General features: G+C 40.2%; 1 protein-coding gene and 1 pseudogene across 1 annotated transcript in view; one reads left to right on the forward strand and one right to left on the reverse strand.

Annotated features, from left to right (window-relative positions):
* Positions 1-622: 622 nt before the first annotated feature.
* On the reverse strand, positions 623-3,408 carry LOC117964745 (uncharacterized; annotated as a pseudogene).
* Positions 3,409-16,546: 13,138 nt separating this feature from the next.
* The window catches only part of LOC117433471 (rho GTPase-activating protein 12-like), a 109,202-nt gene continuing 103,943 nt past the window's right edge, over positions 16,547-21,805 (forward strand). The window contains exon 1 of the mRNA XM_034055760.3: positions 16,547-16,923. The gene's annotated coding sequence lies outside the window, so the exon portion shown is untranslated. The remainder of the gene's footprint in view (positions 16,924-21,805) is intronic.

The following is a 21,805-nucleotide window of genomic DNA, read 5'->3' on the forward strand; positions in this document are numbered from 1 at the left end:
TTCTCTGTGGGGAGGAACAACATCAAGTGGGAGCCACTGGTGTACCCCCGGAAGGTGCTGATGCCACCACTGCACATCAAATTGGGCCTTATGAAACAATTTGTCAGAGCTCTAGATAAGGAGTCGGCAGCCTTCAAGTACCTTCAAGACTTATTGTATGACTTATATTGTAACACTTGAATGTATTTGCTTGCGATTGTAAGTCGCCCTGGATAAGGGCGTCTGCTAAGAAATAAATAATAATAATAATAATAAAGCGGCTTGGAACAGCTTTGTCGCAGTGGTTCGGGGCTTCCTGGGCAATCACAAGGCCGAAAACTATGTGGAGCTGGTTGAGACTCTGGTGAAGAACTACGGCACAATGGGCTGTAGGATGTCCCTCAAAGTCCATATCCTTGATGCTCATCTTGATAAATTCAATGAGAACATGGGAGCGTACTCGGAGGAGCAAGGCGAGCGCTTCCACCAGGATATACTGGACTTTGAACGCCGCTACCAAGGACAGTATAACGAGAACATGATGGGAGACTACATTTGGGGGCTGATTCGTGAAAGTGATTTACAGTATAATCGTCATCAATCAATCAATCGGTCTGTCAGTCGTCGCCAGCTATTAGTCTGGTCAACGCAGACCACAGCGGAGTACCCAAGCCTTTTGGTCTTGGGCAAGGCACATCCAATTCCGTCCCATTTCTTGTTGGAGCTGGTCTCTCCACCGAGTGGCTGGACGACCAAGCGGTCTTTTGATGTCGAGTGGCAGCCATTCAGTCACGGCCAGTGTCCATCGGCCGTCGGTCCTCCTTGCCAAGTGGCCGGCCCAGCACTTCTTCGACTTGTCGGCCAACTCGACCGCATCTTTGACCTTGGTCATCTGCCATATCTGCTCGTTGCTGATCCGGTCCATCCGCCTGACGCCAACCATCCGGCGCTCGATCCGTTCGGTGACGGCCAGTTTCAGCCGGTCGGCCGCAGTCAGCGACCATGTCTCTGCGCCGTAAAGCATCGCCGGCAGCATGGTGCTGTTGAACAATTCAGCGCGCCGGGTCATGTTGTTGCCCATGTTGTTGACCACCTCGGCGATGGAGGCGTATCTGATCCAGGCGGCCTTCCGTCTGCGCGCTAGCTCGCGGCTGTTCTTGTGCTCCATCGTCAGTTCTTGGCCCAGATAGATGTAGCTGTCGACCTGCTCGATTTGGTTCTGGCCAATGTGGATGGTGTTGTCGGCGACCTGTGCGTTTCGCATCCACTTGGTCTTGGCCATGTTGATCTTGAGGCCGACTGTGGCACCGGCCTGGCTGAGTTCAGTCAGTCGCTGCTGCACATCGGCCACCGAGCTGCCGATCAGCACGATATCGTCGGCAAAGCGCAGGTGGTTGGGCCATCGGCCGTTGATCTTGATACCGGTGTTGTCCCAGTTGAGCTGGCGGAATACGTGCTCCAGGCAGGCGGTGAACAGCTTGGGCGATATCGGGTCGCCCTGCTTGACCCCACGGCCGACTCCGATACGCAATGGTCGGTCGAATAGGGTGATGTCGGTGGTGCAGCCACTGTTCAATTCCTGCAAGAGGGCTATATAATCGTTACCGATGCCCTGTTGTTGGAGGGCGAGTAGCACGGCGTTCATCTCAACTGTGTCAAAGGCCTTTTCGTAGTCGACGAAGGCGAACACCAAAGGGGTCTTGTACTCGCACCTTGGTGAAGATCTTGTAGGTGGTGCACAGCAGCCAGATGGGCCGGTAGTTGCTGAGCTGCTCGTGGTCGCCCTTCTTATACAGCAGCACTGTCCTGGCTGTCTTCCACTGGTCCGGGATCTTTCTTTGCGCGAAGTAGCGACTGAAACGGCTGGCCAAGGCTGCCCATAGTGTCGGTCCGCCCTCTTTGAACAGCTCGATCTCGATGCCGTCCAGCCCGGGCGCTCGGTCCTTCTCGGTCTTCTCGGTCGCGTATTGGACCTCGCTGATAAGCACCGGCGGAATGGCTGACAGTGTGTCGTGTTGCAGGTCGGGCGGGTCACCTGGGACCTTGCTAGCGAAGAGGTCGCAGTAGAAGCGGCTGCATTCGGCCTCGATGCCCGATCGGGATCTGGTCGTCCGCCCGTCGGCTGTCTTCAATGCCGGAATCTGGCCGCGTTTCTGCTGCATCAGCCGTCTGCACTTCTTCAGGCTCTTTCGCTCTTCGGCAGCTTCTAGCAGGCGCTTGTTCTTGTACTGCTCCAGGTTGGTTTTAAGCCGCGCCCGGATCAGCTTGCAGAGTAGGCCATACTCGACGTGGTCTGCGCCGTCTGCCCGCATTTGCCGCCTTTTCTGAAGAAGGGCTTTGGTGTTGTCCGATATTCGGTTGGCTCGGTTGTTGGTGTTCGGCTTTGCAGCTGCATCGCGTGCTGACCGGAGCTTGTTCGCGAACTGGTCGTAGTCGTTGGTGATGTCGTCATCGATCTGTGACCAGTTGGTGTTGTTGACGATGTGCCTGAGACGGTCGGGTCGGTGGTGGACTGCCGCTGTCGCTGTGTCTTGTTACAGGCTGCCAATGCCCGCTTCTCCACCCTGGCGTCGATGACCAGTTTGGCCCTGAGCAATCGGTGGTCGCTACCAGTGCAGACCGCCTTCCCGATGACTGAGACGTCCTGGAGGATGCGGCGGTGGCTGCAGAGGATGTAGTCGATCTCGTTCTTGGTCGCCCCATTGGGCGACAGCCACGTCCAGCGGCGGCCGAGGCGCTTCTGGAAAAAGCTGTTGCGATGTAGAGCCGGTTGGACTCGGCCATTGCTGCCAGCCGCTCGCCCCGTTTGTTCCGGTCGTCGCTGCCGAACGGGCCAATAAACTGCTCATTGTCCGGCCCCCGGCCCACCTTGGCGTTAAAGTCGCCCATCAAGATGTGGTATGTGGCTCGATGGGCGATGGCCGCTTTGACAGCCTCGTAGAACAGCTCAATGTCATCGTCGTCTGCAGCTGCCGTTGGCGCGTAGGCCTGCATGATGCGGATGGTGGTCTTGTTGGGCAGCAGCAGTGTGAGCACACCGACTCGGGAGTTGGTCAGGTCGACCTCATCTATGAAAGGCGCCCATCGCTTGGAGACGCCGCCGACAGTCCTGTCCCCCTTGCCGGCGCCTAGAGCGACTGTCGACCCGTCTTCCCAGCGCACGTGCAGCGGTTCTCGACACCTCGTCTCGCACAGGCCGAGGATGTCGCACCTGATGTTGGCCTTTTCGGCGATGATGGTTGCCAGGTCAGTTTCCCTCGACATGGTCCTGGCGTTGAAGGTGGCGATGTCGAGGTTGGTGATCCGTTTCCATGGTCGGTTTCCTGAAGACGGACTACTACCTGAAATTCTTAGCAGCCCCTCGTCCTTGGCCTGATCGCTCCGCCGCCGTAGAACGGGCGCAGGGACGTGCAGGGTACTGGGGCCCATTTGTTTCGCTGTCGTAGCTGATGCTTGACCGGCCCTTGGCTTGCTGGGCCTCTAGGACCGGTACCTCCCTATTTAGCTGGACGTCTAGTGCCTTCTCAGCCTGGTTGGACCTGCTGGAGATTGCTCCCTGCTGTACATCGCCGGCAGACACCCAGGGCCACCCCTCCGCCACGTTGAGGCATAGGGTAGGGTTTGGAGGGGAGTATAATCGTAAATCTCGAAAAACTACTCACTTCTAAATCTTTTGTAGTCATTTTTGTATTACTTTAGTATAAATACATGTTAATTTGGATTCATATGTTGTTTTTTTCTGACTTAATGTGAACGAAAAGACACAAATTTGCCCGTTTTCTCATTGGAAATAGGTAAATTTCAAAATATCACTGTCCTGGTCACAAAAGCAAAGTTTGTGGGGAATAATAGCCCACAAAACAAAAATTGTGTTACATAGTGTAATGCATTCATAGACTTCCCAATCAGTTCAACAGGTTTTGCATCAAATCTACATCTTGCAGCAACCTCAGAACAAAAACCTGCAGGGATACGATCCAACACACACTTTGTATCAATCTGCTTAAATCTGCCCCAACATTTGTATAATTTATCTCTCTTCAGCCCTCTTGACCGGTCCTCTTTGTCACTGGTCATGCAGCTTCTCTGTCATCTAATATGGATTTCAGTTTCCAATCCTTTTTATTCAAGAGACCACTTTCACGGTACTCATAATAACATGGCCGGTGCGTTAGCTCAGATACAAATATCCAGATTCCATCATAAAGTCTGCAGCTCATCCAATGCCTCTGGAAGCTTTGCAATCAAATAATCTATTCAGCTAAATCTCTCCTTAGTAATCTCCTGGATTCAGCCCAGGATACATGGCATCTACTCTCACCCTTCAACTAGATCATCCTACACCACCGGCTAGAGTACTTTTCTCAAATTTCTGAACTAAAATGGATTTCCTCAACCCCTTTCAATCAAGATTGGATTCTTGCTTTTTATTATTCATTCCAAGGACTCTTTCACTATCAAAGTCTACTTATCTGAAATCCAACATCAGTATTATGTGATATCTGTTCCTTCAACACTACACTCCATTCCAGCTGTTCATCTTCGCCTGTGTGGGATCTTAACAGCCATCGTCTACCTCTCCTTGTTTGCCATTTTTACCGTTCTCAAATACTTTAATCTCTCAAGATCTAGTGATGGAAACTATCTGTTAAGACACTGCAATTTCTAGGAATCATACTGGCACTGGATGTTTTAAGCAAGTCCTCTGTATCTAGCAGTGTGGGCAGCAGTGTGGAGTAGTGGTTAGGGCTCTGGACTCTTGACCAGAGGGTTGTGGGTTCAATCCCAGGTGGGGGACATTGCTGCTGCTGTACCCTTGAGCAAGGTACTTTACCTAGATTGCTCCAGTAAAAACCCAACTGTATAAATGGGTAATTGTATGTCAAATAATGTGTAAAAAATAATGTAATTGTATGTAAAAATAATGTGATATCTTGTAACAATTGTAAGTCACCCTGGATAAGGTCGTCTGCTATAGCCAGCTATATGTCTTAACGCTGGCCTCTAAACTATCTCCTATTCACAGGTTCCTTCAGGGCACGTGACCCGGCACCGGACGCCGGCTCGACCTCAACCACGAGGTCGCCACCTGGTGGCGGCCCTGTCTAAATCTTTCTTATTCCAGGTCTGCGACCATTCTGACCCTATGGGTAGCCGCGTCTCCCCAAGCCACTAGAACGTGGTCCTCCGAGCAGTAAAGGGACTCTCCATGTGTTATATGTTCTTCGGTTCCAACCATACCAGATCCTCTTGCTCTCATGGGTATCTTGCTCCCAAACCGCCGAGGAAGCTCCTCACGGTTCTCCAAGTAGTGAAAGTCATGTCTGTTCTGTCTGTCTACTGATCTCAGCCCTTAAAGACGCCCTGTGAAATTGAGTTGTATTGCACTTTCCTAGCAGCTTTCCAAAAAGAACAAAAATCGGATTCCTTACGCCTTGCAGAATAGACATTGATGTGGAGATATTCTGTATGGTGTCACCCTTACTCTCATAATCTCTGTCTGAGAGATGGTTCTTAGATAGGGTAAAAGAAGCTTATTGCTTAATGCCATCTATTTTTGGCATATATAATGTTGCTTGAAAAAAGTTTTTAGAAAGAAAGTTAATTGGAAGTGAAGTCCTGGGTGGTTGAGAAAGTGTTGTGTAAAAATAAAAATAAATACAAATAAGTAAAATAAATCTAGAGTAGACAGGGAGGTTTATTTTAATGATCAGTAGTAAAAGATCCAGCAATAATCTAGAGTTGAAGGGCAGCAATATTCAAATTAGACCCCCAGTGTCTACTGTACCACTCCTCAATTCTTTGTTTTCCTGGTTCCCCCAGTACAACGTGCAACCTTTGGTCTCCTTAAAGATCTATTTCGATAAGTGAGTGATGATGACTTATTTAATTTCTGCACAACCTCATCCTACTTTCAGTAATATGTTGCTGTTTGCTCTCTCCTCTATAACAAATGTCATGTTATTAAACATAGACGTGGCTTTATCTCCATGTTCCGTATTTAAAGGATGGATAGACTCTTCTTCATAGCAGGATTTGCATTCTGCCCTATTTTTTAATTGGCCAATTACAGGCAGGGTTTAGTCTCTGAATAGACTGGACCTCACTTTAATATAAAGTTATTTTATCTGTAAAGAGAAGGTTTTTTTCTCTGCACATTAGTTAAATCATATGTTACTATCCAATCAGCTGATGCTGTTTTGTCTGTACAATTTCCATTTTTCATGTGGCTTGTTTTGTTTCATTTCCGAGAATATGTGTTCTTGTGACAGTGGGCAAATCTATAGACAGACTTGGCTGATTCGCATCACCTCAGTCGGTTTTGTTTTGCTGTCAGACTCTGACTCTGCCAAACCAGTTAAACAAACCCCACTACTCCGTGTCTGCCATGCACACTTGATACAGACCCCCCCTGCTGACAGATCTAAGAATACTGCTGTAGTATCTGTGGCTACACCCTTGTTTCAAAATCACTTTGGGCTTTGGCTAGTTAATGAGGACTCTTCCCCTGCCACATTCATTTAAAACCCAAACCATTTGCTGTGTGAGTTGTGATGCCATAATATGCAACATCAACAAACAAAAGATATTTCTACAGTCACTTAAAGTAGCAGTGTCATGCAACCTTTGGACATATCAATTATCTAGACACTTGTTTCACATATTTAACATTTAACATTGATCAAAGATGACACATTGCATTGTGCCCTTGGGAATGCTTCGTTTTGGTTCACATAAAGAAAACATTACTAGTTTTGAACTTGAGTTGAAAGTATTTTGTATCTGCTTCTGCACTTCCATTGTTTGATCTGATGCACAGTCAACTTCCACTTCAACAGTCAAGTCAACATTCCCTAATGTTGGGTGATAAACAAGCTTACTTTATTAAAATATGCTTGCCACTGTTAACCTAGTGAGCCAAATAAATATACAACTGATACTTCTCAGCGCAAATGCTAAGTTAATTTATGTTTCTTAGTAAATCTGAGTGTTCTCAGGGCAAATAAGAAGCCTATCCTATTTTCCACCTTTCTAATGTCTTTTTATGGTGTTTGCAATGATATTGAGTGAGTCTGGGTTTTGCTAATCCAGTACTGATTTACAGCTTTTCAACATGGTTCGTCACCTTGGTCCCGCCTACTCACCCTCTCTGTAAATCTAGCGTAGGCTGGGCCAGCTAAGTTGAAAGGTTACATTGTCAAATGGAAATTAGGAAGTTTGTTCAATATTAGGCAGTTAGAATTTAATGCAAGTTTAGTCAGGGACAGACACATTTTTTAATTTTTTTTTTTTATAATAACTCAAAATTGGAGCATAGAAACAAATTGACATCAGTGGGGTTTACTAGCATGTAGGTGCTTGAAACAGAGAATGCATGTGACCTCAATAATATCAGAGTAAGTCTCTTCCAGCACCCTGAAGAGTAGCTGTGCATCAGTTGTGGTGAGACTACAAGTAACATCAATTGGGGCTGCAGATTTCATGCAGCTGCAAAATATGTTTTTGTATTCAGCTTTTGCATTCCTGGATACAGTGTCATTTTATAGCAGCCCGTTTAAACCATGCATCTGGGAGGAAGTGGAACAAAGTACAATAATGAGGCTTGACTCGAAATGTTGACACCAAATGAAAGGAGAAGTTGAACACAACCCTAATATTTGAATTAAGGAAGTATTGATCTTTTTTTCTTATATTTAATTACATTAAAAAGTTTGTCACAAAATAAAAGGTAACGCTTGACTTGAACAGGCATGATGTAGGACACATAACCCCTGTTTATTAGGATACATAACAGTGTATAACTATGTGCATATTCCTTTAATACAAGAACTGTATTCATAACATGTGTTACAAACCACACAGAGTGTTTCAAGAGCATTAAAATGTCATACATGTTTTAGTAAGTGAGACATAAAACTGTTCGACATCTCACTTATTATTGTCCAGTGTTAGTGTTTGCAATTATTTGGGGTGGTTCTGTGGCTCCAATATTGAGGAATTATAATTCTAGATCAACACTTTGTCTGTCTTTGAACTTGAGTCTGGAGAATCCTAAGGGACTTTCTCATTCTGTTTAAATCATATGACAGTTAAGACTTTTCAGCTGGACTTACGCAACTTTCAAAACCAAAACATTCTATAAATGGCAGTGGAACATACAAAACAACACTAGAATATCCATCACAATTACTTACTTCCTTATTTTCCCCACGTGTGTCAATTCTCTGCCACTGTGAGACCACAACATCCAAATATTGCCAAGTACAGACAGGACTGAATAATATTTTTGAAAAACAGGATCCAAAATACAGTGTCCATATATTGCGTTGTTTCATGGTACAGAATTATTTTGGGATGCTTCCTTACTACAACACTAGGCTTTAGTGTGTGACTTTGTCATCAGTTATTAGCTCTTCCATAACTTCAAAACAATTGTAAACACTTGTCAAATTAACATCATTTAAAGCTGTACCTTATTATTTCTGAACAGTCCAGGTCTGCCATGTCAATAGGCACTGGCATCTTCTGTTGAAATGGTTGATGTCATGTGCATGATTTTACTAATTGCTGTCACATTGTATCCTATTAGCAATAGTAAGAGTGAAAATGTCCACCAGTGCTCTGTGATTCCATTTTCCACTGGGACCAAGCTGAGAGTGATTAGAAATCACTTGCATTTGCTTCCATCAGCAGCTGATTGGCCCAAACCAGATGTGTGGTCCAGTGGTTAAAGAAAAGGGCTTGTAACCAGGAGGTCCCCGGTTCAAATCCCACCTCAGCCACTGACTCCTTGTGTGTGCCCCTGAGCAAGTCACTTAACCTCCTTGTGTTCTGTGTTTCTGGTGAGATGTAGTTGTAAGCGACTCTGCAGCTGATGCATAGTTCACACACACTAGTCTCTGTAAGTTGCCTTGGATAAATGTGTCTGCTAAATAAACAAACAAAAATAATTATCAATTTTTTCAAAATTATGTGTCTCTGAATTTGAGAAAACTAGAACCAAATAACTAAATAATATACGATAATCCAAGTTCTCTTAAGCACTCTCGGGGTGTTTGTTTCTCATTAAGATGAATTTTTCTTCTTTAAAAAAATAGGAGTTAATTAAAGAATGGAGAAAACACTTTGTAAATATGGCCCAATGTCTCAGAATGCATTGACTTCTCAGTGCTTTATTCTGTGTCTGTCAATTACGCCATGATATAGCATTGCACATCTTTTTTCCTAAATTGCTGGATTCTGTTGCGTCAACACCCAGGGGGTGTAAACTTGTGTGTGAGGCAAAAGAGTGTGTGGGGGGGAGGGGGAGGGGGAGGGGGGCATTGACTCAGACAGGGGAGAAATTACAGGCATTATTGCAGAGGGAGTATTTTTAACATTAGGTAGATAGAATACATTTACAATTAGACATGCTTAAAATTCAAAGGTAGAGCACAGCACACAGTCACGATAAAGAATCAAGAAGTGCAGTTAACATATTTAATGACTGGTGAAATACCATTCAAAGCTGCTGCAGTATGTCCACTGTTTTGTCATTTCAAATCTTTTTACAAAACATACATTGAACTTTAAAGCTGCAGTGTCCAGTAGAAAACCACATCATGAAAAAACACAATTGTAGGTGAAAAACGCTGAAATAAAAGCCGCTACATTTAAAAAATATATAAACACGTGAAATTTTTGGTCCACTAAAATAAAGGGCTTTACATCTCTGCAAGTAAGAAATTGCAGGGCCCAGTGTGAAAACACAACACAAAATAATAAATGAACACCCAAAGTAGCACTATAGCATTAAAGTGTTCAATACAAAAAAATGGTGCCTGAGTTACTAGAGTTTCAGTGGCTTAAAAAATGGATTGTAGCGTAACAGGAACAGGAAAGCGTAATCAATCAGACTGCAGAGTCTGCATCACCTGTTCCAACACCACCGAACTCCATGTCTTCGTTATCTGAACCCTAACCCTAACCCTGAATCATTCAAAGCACAGAGCAACTACTTCTACGCAGTTTTTTTCTAATCACGTGTGTCCAGATATTTCCGCTCAGGCGGTCAATCGTTAAAACCGGGGCAAGGTGAAAACTACAGTTAATATCGGCACTACTGGTACTATACAATGGTACTGATGCTGTATTGTGCTGTGGTACTATACAATGGTACTGATGCTGTATTGTACTGTGGTACTATTCAATGGTACTGGTGCTGTATTGTGCTGTGGTACTATACAATGGTACTGATGCTGTATTGTACTGTGGTACTATACAATGGTACTGATGCTGTATTGTGCTGTGGTACTATACAATGGTACTGATGCTGTATTGTGCTGTGGTACTATACAATGGTACTGATGCTGTATTGTACTGTGGTACTATACAATGGTACTGATGCTGTATTGTGCTGTGGTACTATACAATGGTACTGATGCTGTATTGTGCTGTGGTACTATACAATGGTACTGATGCTGTATTGTACTGTGGTACTATTCAATGGTACTGGTGCTGTATTGTACTGTGGTACTATATAATGGTACTGGTGGAGCTTTGTACTATGGTATTATATCATCGTACCGATGTTGTTTTGTACTATGGTACTATACCCAGTGTAGCCTTGTAGTTTACTATTGTACTGATTGAAACTTTTACTGTAATACCGTACCATTGCATGGTGCTTATAGTAGTGGTGCAGTACTACACTACTACCAATACAGTACTACCAATGTAGCGTTTCTTCAGAAATGAACTGGACACTATACTATACCATGGTTATAGTATTTAATGTATGCTATGGTACCTACATTGTACCACAGTACACCACAGAGTACCATGGCAAATCTTGGAAATGTACAATGTGTCCCATGTTAACACCTGTGGTATTCAAGGTATTCTGTGGGGCATGGTAAACATTGTACCATGGTACTACATGGTGCATCCCATAGTATTAGCATGGTATACCATAGTTTAACATAGTATGTACTACAGTGTACCATAAGAACATAAGAAGAACTTAAAGGTTACAAACGAGAGGAGGCCATTCGGCCCATCTTGCTCATTTATTCGTTAGTAGCTTATTGTTCCCAGAATCTCATCAAGCAGCTTCTTGAAGGATCCCAGGGTCTCACCTTCAACAACATTATTGGGGAGTTGGTTCCAGACTCCAACAATTCTCTGTGTAAAAAAGTGCCTCCTATTTTCTGTTCTGAATGCCCCTTTATCTAATATCCATTTGTGACCCCTGGTCCTTGTTTCTTTTTTCAGGTCGAAAAAGTCCCCTGGGTCGACATTGTCGATACCTTTTAGAATTTTTAAAGCTTGAATCAGATTGCAGAGTAGTCTTCTTTCTTCAAGATTGAGCAGATAAAATTATTTTAGCCTGTCTGCATACCATATGCCCTTTAAACCCAGAATAATTCTGGTCGCTCTTCTTTGCACTCTTTCTAGAGCAGCAATATCCTTGGTAAACATTCATATGGGGGTTCAGAGGGCACTATTGACCATTTGACTATAGGCCTTTTTTGGGCACAAACTAATTTTGGTCACATGACCCTTCCTAATTGGGAAGTTTCAATCTAAGGGTTTAATTACATAATTTAATTTCCTCAACTAAAATTACAAATAATGTTCTATTGCTATATTAGGTTTTCATGTGAAAAGGAATCCTTAGATACACAGTAAAGTGAGGGTGTGTGATATCTGTGAGTGAGGGAAATGAGACAGCAGAGCTTACAGGAAAAGAGACCAGCTGGCCTGTCAACGGAAAGAGACTGTTTCCTCCAGCCTGACTTCTGGGCCTGTCAGCGTGTGTTAATGAGCTTGAGAACGAACTTCTGGACAAACAAACGCCACTGTTCCAAAATTATATCTATATTTATCACCTGTGCACAACAGTAACACGAGGATACTGTAAAAAAAAAAAAAAAAAAAAAAGTTTACTTATCTATGTTTGAAGTTAAGAAAATTGAACATTTTATTTTGTGCTTTCCTATCACTTCTTATTAATTCAACCAATTAATCAAACTATTGCTCCTCTTCAAATTCCTCAATTTCTGTAACTTCAATGGGTGTTTTCTCCTTTAAAAAACAAAAAAAGTGCTAATAATGCTCTGAAGAAAATGGCTTTGTGAATCCCGCCCCTGGTGGTGTTTTGTCTCTTATCTCAATTTGATTGATACACTTCCTCGGTATTTGCTGTATGTTTCTGTTTCATTTCCACCTGTCAGGTTGCCTCAGCTGTTTTCCTCTTCATTGTAGTTTTCTGCAATTTGCGTGGAGATGCAACACACTTATGCTGAGAGCTATAGGAATTCCAAGTTGGTATATCCTACAATATACTGACTTAATAAAGGCTTTACTTTTTAAACCTCACCACTGAATTATACTGACAGTCTGCACTTTCAAAATAGCTGACAAGGTCTTGGGCATTTATCTACTGGGAAGCAGTTTATTTCCTCAATCACTTAACCAGCACCAAAAGTTATCTGTTAGTTATACAGTAAGTGAATTTACAAGTCGTTCATAAAATTGTCACCTTCTAAATTCAACTTTGTCTGGCAGTTTTAAAAAATGATGGATTCATTGCTTTTGCAATTTCCTGTAGTTCCACAAGCAGACAACCACTAATGATTGTGAAACCGGGGCCTGCACTTTCGTCATATTTTCTGTAAAGGCTGTAAACACAAAAGCAGGAGCAGCATTTAATTTGGGCCTCACTAGACCTAATAAGAACAGACTTAGAACAGATATATTGATGAGATTATTAAATCGGACAAGCAGAATTAAACATTCCTACAAAGTCTATCTGTGCATTCCTTTTGTTATCACTCACTGCTTTTCAGTTTGAAGCTGATGTTTAATGACACTTAATTATTCTCTTTGACGCTGCACAGTTTAGCTCGGCAAGTTAGGATTTGTTCTGGATACCACCAAGTACACCAAACATTGATGTGATGTCCACTGTTACCACATGCACACAGAAGCCTGACATATCAAGGTGCAGGCAGATGCTTTGCATTAGTGCCTGAAAAAACAGAATCTGGTATGCTGCCTGTCCGATAAGCTTACTACTCTTAAAAAAAAAAAAAAAAGACAAAATTTAAAAAGCAAATATTTTTGCTTTGTTTTATACTATTTTCTGCTAATCGCTAACAGAAAAAAATAAGAATTGGGAATATTAAATTAAATTAAATTAAATTAAATTAAATTAAATTAAGTTTGCATACAATGCTGAAAAATCAGCAAAATGTAATGCATTGTTGAAACCAAAATTAAGTTAAAAAAAAAAAGCCCTGATAAAGTTGTAATATCTGGCAGCTGGCTAAAAATGTTGCAACTTGAATGGTAATTTTGTGTCCAGCGTTGGCTCTCCTAAAACATATACAGTGTATATATATATATATATATATATATATATATATATATATATATATATATATATATATATTATATATATATATATATTTTTTTTTTTTTCTTCATATGGATTCAGTCAACCGGGCTGTTTTATTACCCTGTTCCATGGTGCCATACAGGCTAGAGGCATGGAATATGTCTGTGGGCTAAATTCTGTTATTTACGCCAATAACTGAGAATGTTTTCAGAAAGGAGAAACACAAAAGGGCTTGTAATCAGGAGGTCCCCGGTTCAAATCCCACCTCAGCCACTGACTCATTGTATGACCCTGAGCAAGACCTGGGCAGCAGTGTGGAGTAGTGGTTAGGGCTCTGGACTCTTGACTGGAGGGTCGTGGGTTCAGTCCCAGATGGGGGACACTGCTGCTGTACCCTTGAGCAAGGTACTTTACCTAGATTGCTCCAGTAAAAACCCAACTATATAAATGGGTAATTGTATGTAAAAAAAAAAAAAGTGAAATCTTGTAACAATTGTAAGTCGCCCTGAATAAGAGCGTCTGCTAATAAATAAATAATAATAATAAAGTCACTTAACCTCCTTGTGTTCCGTCTTTCGGGTGAGACGTAGTTGTAAGTGACTCTGCAGCTGATGCATAGTTCACACCCCCTAGTCTCTGTAAGTCGCCTTGGATAAAAGTGTCTGCTAAAAAAACAAATAATAATAAAAGTAATTTGGGAGGCTCAAATTAGGTATTAAGTTTTTTCTTATTTGTTTTAGGCATTTCATTTGTGTTCTTTCATTTAGAAAAAAGTGAAATTGCACTAATGACAATTTGGAGTAAATAGCTTTAGGAATCTAGCCCTGTGTGTGTTACAATCTTTTTTTGTGTGTGTTGGTTTAAGCAGTGTGTCTGAACATTTTAATCAATAGCAATCCACAACAGTGCAGTATGTAACAGACAAATGTTTCCACAGGTGTCTGAATTGTGTTTGCTGTTTTTACTAAAACGGAAATGACTCCAGTCAGTATAAATACAGGTTCAAATTGATACCAGTCCAAATCCCAGGAGTGCTAGACCAACATCTGTGTAGGGAAGAAACCGGCTTCCAATCAAACCTGTTCATCATCTTTTCAAGTCTGTGCTTGTTACAATATATACAACATCAAACACACAGACTGTAACCGTGTGGTGGTCAACACCCAGCAGCTCTTGCTATTATATTTCAAGTAAGCAACACTTATAATAATAGCCTGCTACCAACTTTTTTCATATACTATTATTATTTATTATTATTATTTATTTCTTAGCAGACGCCCTTATCCAGGGCGACTTACAATCGTAAGCAATCGTAGAATATACTCTTTGATTTATTTAGCTGTCCCTATTCTTGCACATTTTTGAAGACTTAAATTATATTATACTATATTATATTATGTTATATTATGAAAGAATGACATAGATGTATTTGTACTGTATACATTAAACAGAAATGTGTTTATCTAAATTAACTGTTAATGTAGATATTTCACACAATTCACCAGTCTTGTAAATAACTAGGATCCCATTCAGGTAAGACACTCGTCTGCAGACTTTAGACTAGTTTCAACAAACTGTTCTAGATTCACACTAGATTCACAAGGCAGTCACATTATTTTATATACAAAAGTACACTGTTTGTGATTTTTTTTTTCAGAAGTGGTGTATCATCCATCAATCATTATCTATCTTGTCAGAAGAAGGGAAATGCAGGAAATAGAATCAAACTGTACTATTAGACAGGGAAAACTGAAACAAGCAGTGCTATGAAACTGCTAATCACCATGGTAACCATTACTGTTTTTGCCAATACAGAAGGTGTAAACAGACTTATTTTGTAACTGATAAAAAGTAATTTGGAATATTCCATTACCTTACTTTTGTTTTTCTTAACATACACATATTTGAGAATGTCAACAAAATAATGTATTGCTCCTTTTAAAATGATCCTGTAGGTTTCAGCTCAGGTTTTCTGGTTTCAGAATATAAAGAAAGGAATTCATATCACAGAGTAACACCCAGCAACGCCCAGAATCCTCAAAACAGTCACTGCCACAAATAAAGAGGACTGGTATACAGTACAACAATTCGGTTTGAGTCATGGGACTGATACATCTGCACTTCCTCAGTGCTTTATTGTGCAATGACCCCTGACCCCACAGTGTAGATATGAAATGGATTAGAACACTCCAGTAATGGAACCTGGCCACACAAACACCACCAGTATTCAATGGCAATGGATCTGTACTAAGGGACAATGGTAGCACAAGAGCAGCTACAATTCACTGAGTCGATGGTGTAATGGTTGCTACAGTGGTATTATTATTATTATTATTATTATTATTATTATTAATTAGTCATTTAGCAGATGCTTTTATCCAAAGCGACTTACAGAGACTAGTGGTTGAACTATGCATCAACAATTGCTGCTGCAGAGTCAATTGCAATAGGGTCTCAGTTTTACGTCTCATACACAAACAAACACTGGTTATCTATCAGAACAGGGGTGATCCAGTCTTCATTGAGGTATTCCAGTTCAGGTTTTCCAATTCACCTGCTTAAGACCTGAATTCAAGTTTAAATGGATTTAGGTTATAGTTGAAACAACCCTTATAAAAGTTTACAACAGTAAATTTACACAGTGATGTGTCGGTTTTCCCATGGTTATACCCTGCACTTAATGTAGTTTACCATGGTTTGTCATGTTTATTAAGATACTTTACCATAACTCTGCGCTGTACAATGCTTGCCTATGGTTTACCTTGCTTTATTACACTTTGCTCTGCTTTTATGATAGTAAACTTTTATGAGGGAAATACCTTGGCTAGAATGCCAGTTTACCATACCAGGACTACTGTGCAACATGTGTACTAAATCCAATGTGTTGCCACTGCTGGTGATGCTGTGGTCTGCTAATGGTTTCTTCGGGATAATACACTGGTACAGTATTATGAAGATATCCCTACAGTATCTGTCATGGTCAACACATCAGCAGCACAATGACCACTGACTAGTGCAGCATGTTAGCAGATTTCCAGCTGAAGATTCTTACAGTAAAAGGAATGTTGCTGATAACACACTGCTATGCTGTGGTATACCACCACAGTAAATCCTTATGCAGCATCATTTAAATAAAAAGGGGGATGCCCCAGAATGATAAAGTTCTTCTGCAAATGGTGTGCTTCAGCAGCCCAGGCACTTTGTTTTGGTAACACATGGCTCCATTTAACCTGTCCGTATTGACTCTTGTAACCTGTCTTTGTGCCGCGTAAGGAAGTCAGTCTTCAATCTCAGTTCTGTGAACTTGCTCTCAATATTCTTCAACAGGAAATGAGAGAGAGACAGAAGCAGGCAAGTTGAGACCAGCGTGCACACAGAACACACAGAGATAGACAGCTTTCAAGTTCCCAACACCCAACCAATACAATCACAAAAAAACGGGTAAGTCTTTAACAACATTGGAGAGAAAATAGACACAGGAAAACACAAAACCGCTTCTTCACGTCTAGAGAATGGATGTTTACTAGACGGAATAACATGAGCCTGCAGCCTCCTAAAGCAAGGTAACTATTGCCTTCATTCTTTAAATATTTCCAGTGCGTGCCTGAACGTTTAAGAAAGATAGGGTACTGTATGTAGGTGAATTTTTCAAATTGTTTCCTTGGAAAGTGTAGACAAGCCAACTTCCAAATGGGGTTACAACAGGTTTCTTTGAAATGTACTTTATATACTGTTTGTACAATACAAACAGTACAATACATTTTCAAGTTTTTCTTTATATATGTATATAAGATTTACTTGGTATTTTTAGATTTTCTAGGACAAAATATACATTTACAGTTTGTATCCATATAAAAGTTTACATTTACCTGTGTTTTACCATGGTTTAGTATGATTTTACTAGGCTTTACTACACTTTGCTATGCTTATACCGTGGTGTACGTAAGAGATACAGCAGGTAAAGTTCACATTGTTGAAAGTTGATCAAGTGGTACTGTGCTTGTGTTTGTGGTTTTACACATTTACCAGTAGATTGTGTATTCATTAATAGAAAGTCTTTTTTTTTTTCTTTTGGTAAAATGTTTTTTGTCAATGGGCTGCCTTCAATTTCCCAGTATGTTATTTGGGCCATGTATTATATTTTTTATATATAATTATTTATACTCAAGTTTACAAGGAGGGTTTCCTGTATTAAAATGTCATTAACTACAATTAAACTAAGTTAATAACAACTTCTAGGGACAGCCAACTGTTTATTTAGAATAAAATGTATGTAGCAACAGTTTATATATATTTCTTACCTTTTCTAATGTTGGCATTCCTTATGAGTAGTTGTTATTGCAAGTACCCAAATATTGTATTTGTTTTGAAACCTTTCTAATAAGTGGTAGGTGCTTTGAACCTGAGTCCAGAAGCTGCTCTTCAGTTCTAGTTAATAGATGTACAGTACAGTGGTTTGCAGAAGTATTCACCCCCTACCAGTAATGTCACATTTTGTTGAATTACAAATAATGTAATTCTGTAGTGGTTAGTATTCAGCCCCTTAAGTCAGTACTTGGTAGAAGCACCTTTTTCAGCAATTACTGCTATGAGTCTTTTTGGATAGGTCTCTACTAGCTTTGCACAGTAGGATGGTGAAATTTTTGCCCATTCTTCACGGGAAAATTACTCCAAGTTTGTTGGGGATCACGCCATATATTTCTGATGGAATCTAGTCAGGACTTTGACTGGGCCACTCAAGAACATTAATTCTCTTGTTCAACCACTCCAGTGTGGCTTTGGCTTTGTGCTTCGGGTCATTGTCCTACTGAAATGTAAATGTCTTCCCCAGTTTCAGAGTCTTGGCTGACTCAAACAGGTTTTCCTCAAGGATTCGCCTGTACTTTGCACCATCCATTCTCTCCTCTATCCAGCTTCCCAATATGCAGTCGCTGTACACTAGATGGTTCTGGCAAGTATTGCTGCAAGTAAAAAAAGAACAAACATACAAATAAAAAACAAACTGAACAGTATTTAGGTCATGGCAATAAGAACCATTCAGAAACCTAAATAGTTCTGGCATCAGTATCAGTCTAATATTCTACAGGGTAGTTTTCAAACAGTAAGAACTGTATCCATTTAGGAATTCTGAAGCTAGTGCTGCTAATGCAGTCTTTTCTGTAATGAATATCTGATCTCTGAGACACGAAAATAACACAGTCTGCAGGAAATAGGTTTCCTTATTTACAAAGACTGTGAATAGAATTAGCCACCCTTTATTGTTCTTGCATTTCCAAAGTTGCTGATGTCGACACTTCAACCTGGTGTAAACTTGAGCTTACACTACACTGGTTTACACTCTGTGGTCACTTCCACTACCTAAATAAAACACTTAGGCCTCTATCAAACAGCAGCAATATTGTGCTATTTATTAATTCTCTGTATAGGCAACAACAGTGATATTGCTAAGCAACGTAGCATGACAGGGTGTGTGTTATTGTGGGATATCTCCACTCCCATCTTTACCTTTTGAATGCTCTTTTGGGATACAACTGTGAATTAAGTTAGCTTGATAGAAAAAATCAATATAGGCTCCAACTTTGATTTGCTCAGTGTCACAACGCTTACTACTGCAGCCACACAACAACAGATTCCCAATACAGCTTCAGATGATGACACATATCCCAGTCAATGCGGAAAAGTGGTACAATTTGCCATCGAATTAGATAGATTTTCCTGTGAAATGTCCTGTCAATGTTAAAAATAAATGCAATTGTGTCCAATCCCGTGCTTTACTGTACCTTGTGTTTTTAACTAACCTTGCCTATATTTCACCAAACTTTGATTACAAGGAACTAAGTCAAGTAAACAAATGTTTCGGTTAGTGCTCATGCCTTCATTGCTGTACTGAATTATTATTTTTTTTTTATTTCATTTTGTAGATATGCAAATAAACCAGTTCAATAATAATGTGGAATAGCATGCTACTCCATTGGACTTCAGATGAACTTACAGGTTTTTGTATCAACCTCTATAAAAGATGTTTTTTTTTTCTGTCATTCTACCCTTATAAAAATTTGCCACAGTATTTTTGCATGCTTTTTCTGTGGTTAATCTTTGCATTTACCACAGTTTACCTTGGCTTACTATGTTTATTATTATGCATTAAAATGCATATCTTTGCTTTACCTTGCTTTTACTATGCTTTATTACACTTTGCTATGCATTTACTATGGTAAGCTTTTATAGGGGTAATTTTAGTTGTTTTATCTTTTATATAGTCCAACTCAGTTTGGCAAATAGCTTTTGTTTTCACATGGCTCCAAAATTTGAAATACGTTTCCACAAAATATACATAGTTTTAAATTCAAACCAAAAACGTATTATACAAATAATTGTACCTACCAAAACTAGCCTTTTTAGTTCTGTTTAGCCCTGTCTTGAGCGTTTTATATATATATATATATATATATATATATATATATATATATATATATATATGTATGTATGTATGTTTATCTGGCATCATCAGGATAGTGGCACAAACCATTGTGTTGCCATTGTAAATGGCTGAAAAATCTGCAAATACAATTCAGTGCACTCTTGACAATGGTACTGTGCATCAAAGTGCCATATATGGAGAACTGAATGCTTCTGAGGTGTAGATGAGGTTTTGGGGAAGGCAAGTTTCCTGTTTCAGTCCTGTTGTGGGTTTACAACACAAAACTTGAACTAATTATTTAAGCTGCAGTGTCCCAAAACCATGTTCAAATGAAAGCCAGTGGTTTTTCCCTTTGTTGACATTATCAATGTTTTTACAAGAAAGAGCTATAAAGCTAACATTTTCAACATGAAACAAAGAAACAAAAATAATGTAAAAAAGCAGATTTGACTTTTATCAGGAGTTCAGTGAGCATGAAAACATGAACACAGAGGTGTTCTGCTGTGGAAGTACTAGTACCAAAATGTATTTTTTAAATCACGACAGTCTACTGTTATGTACAAGAACAACTTCAGAGCACAAATTAATTTGCAAGTAGAACCACTGGGTATCATTGAATGTGCTGCGTTTTTTTCTTCCTCCCTTAAAAGCTGCATTTGATTAGATATGCTTCCATTTTTAGAAGTTAACTGAGATTGAGGATTCCTGGTTAACCCTGGTTAATTCCTGGTTAACCCAGCACTTGTATTTGTAGTTTCAGGCCCACATTTAGGATTGCACAACAGTGATCAAAACAGTTTTGTATTTTTTTAAGCTTTGTTTGAAACATACTATGGCAGGTTTTTGTAGTCTGCAAAAGTATTATAAACAGTTATATTAAAGCAGCATATACATGTTTATTTTTTTTTATTAAAAAAAAAAAAAAAAAAAAAAAAAATCTTATTCTTATTAAAACGCAGCTTTAAATAAACATTTTATTTAAATAAACGTTTTACTGTCCCCTTATCTTACTATGATGTTTGGAACCATTCTGGCTGGGTCTTGTTGCAAATGCTGGTTTTTGGAAATTATAATTTTGTATTAGTCTGTGTTAAGATGTGCTCATCTGAGTTCAGGAGCTGCTCTTCAGTTCTAGTTGCCTGCATTAGATATAGACAGTATAATCCAGCCTAGATCAGCCACGGTGCCTCCACGGAACTAACAGTCAGCACCATCTAGTGATCGTCCTCTTTGGATTAAGTTTCCATTTGTCGTTTTCTGGCAATACATTGCAATTAGAACCACTCAGAAGGATACAAACATCATAGAAAGTTATGGGGAAAGTAAAATAAAAACAGCATAAAACCAAAGAAAATGACATTTGAATTACATTACAATAAAAATAAGTTGTGGCAGTATTAACATCCAACACTTTATATTATTAAAATAGACCACATACGTTTATATTTAATAAACACATTCAGTACAGCATAGTGTTTGTTAGAGGTCTTCCCTTATGAAACCCCACTGTGGCTCAAGTGCAGCAGATGTGGACAGAAAATTGCTGCATACTCAGAAAGCTGTTAAAATGTGCTGTCACTTTGAAATGCACAAGATTAACCATTTGTATGTTTTCAATTACAGCAGGCACGTTTTAACATTATAAAGTTGCTTCATCCATTCAGTACTGGCAAAACACACAGTCAACCCACATTGAATTAAAACAGAGTGTAAAATGATGTACACATGGCTTACTTGAAAATGTAATAACTAAGCTGTTGTAGTAAGTGGGTTCTGAAAAAAGTAGCGTTACACGTCCTCGCGTGTTGCTACAACTGTTTAAATAACTGCATGTAATTTTTCTTTTCATTGTTAACATCTTGACTTTAAAGTCTGTTTCAAAGCTCTTTTCAAAATGTCTGCTCTACTGCATGGACAGTGTGAGGATTATTGCCTATATTGTCAAACAGGTAACACAGCAATAACAATCCATGATGTGGCACAGAACAGAAAAGCCAGAGCACTTTGTTTTTTTGAAGAGCTCT

Source organism: Acipenser ruthenus, chromosome 33 (assembly GCF_902713425.1).
Source record: "Acipenser ruthenus chromosome 33, fAciRut3.2 maternal haplotype, whole genome shotgun sequence".
NCBI lineage: Eukaryota > Metazoa > Chordata > Actinopteri > Acipenseriformes > Acipenseridae > Acipenser > Acipenser ruthenus.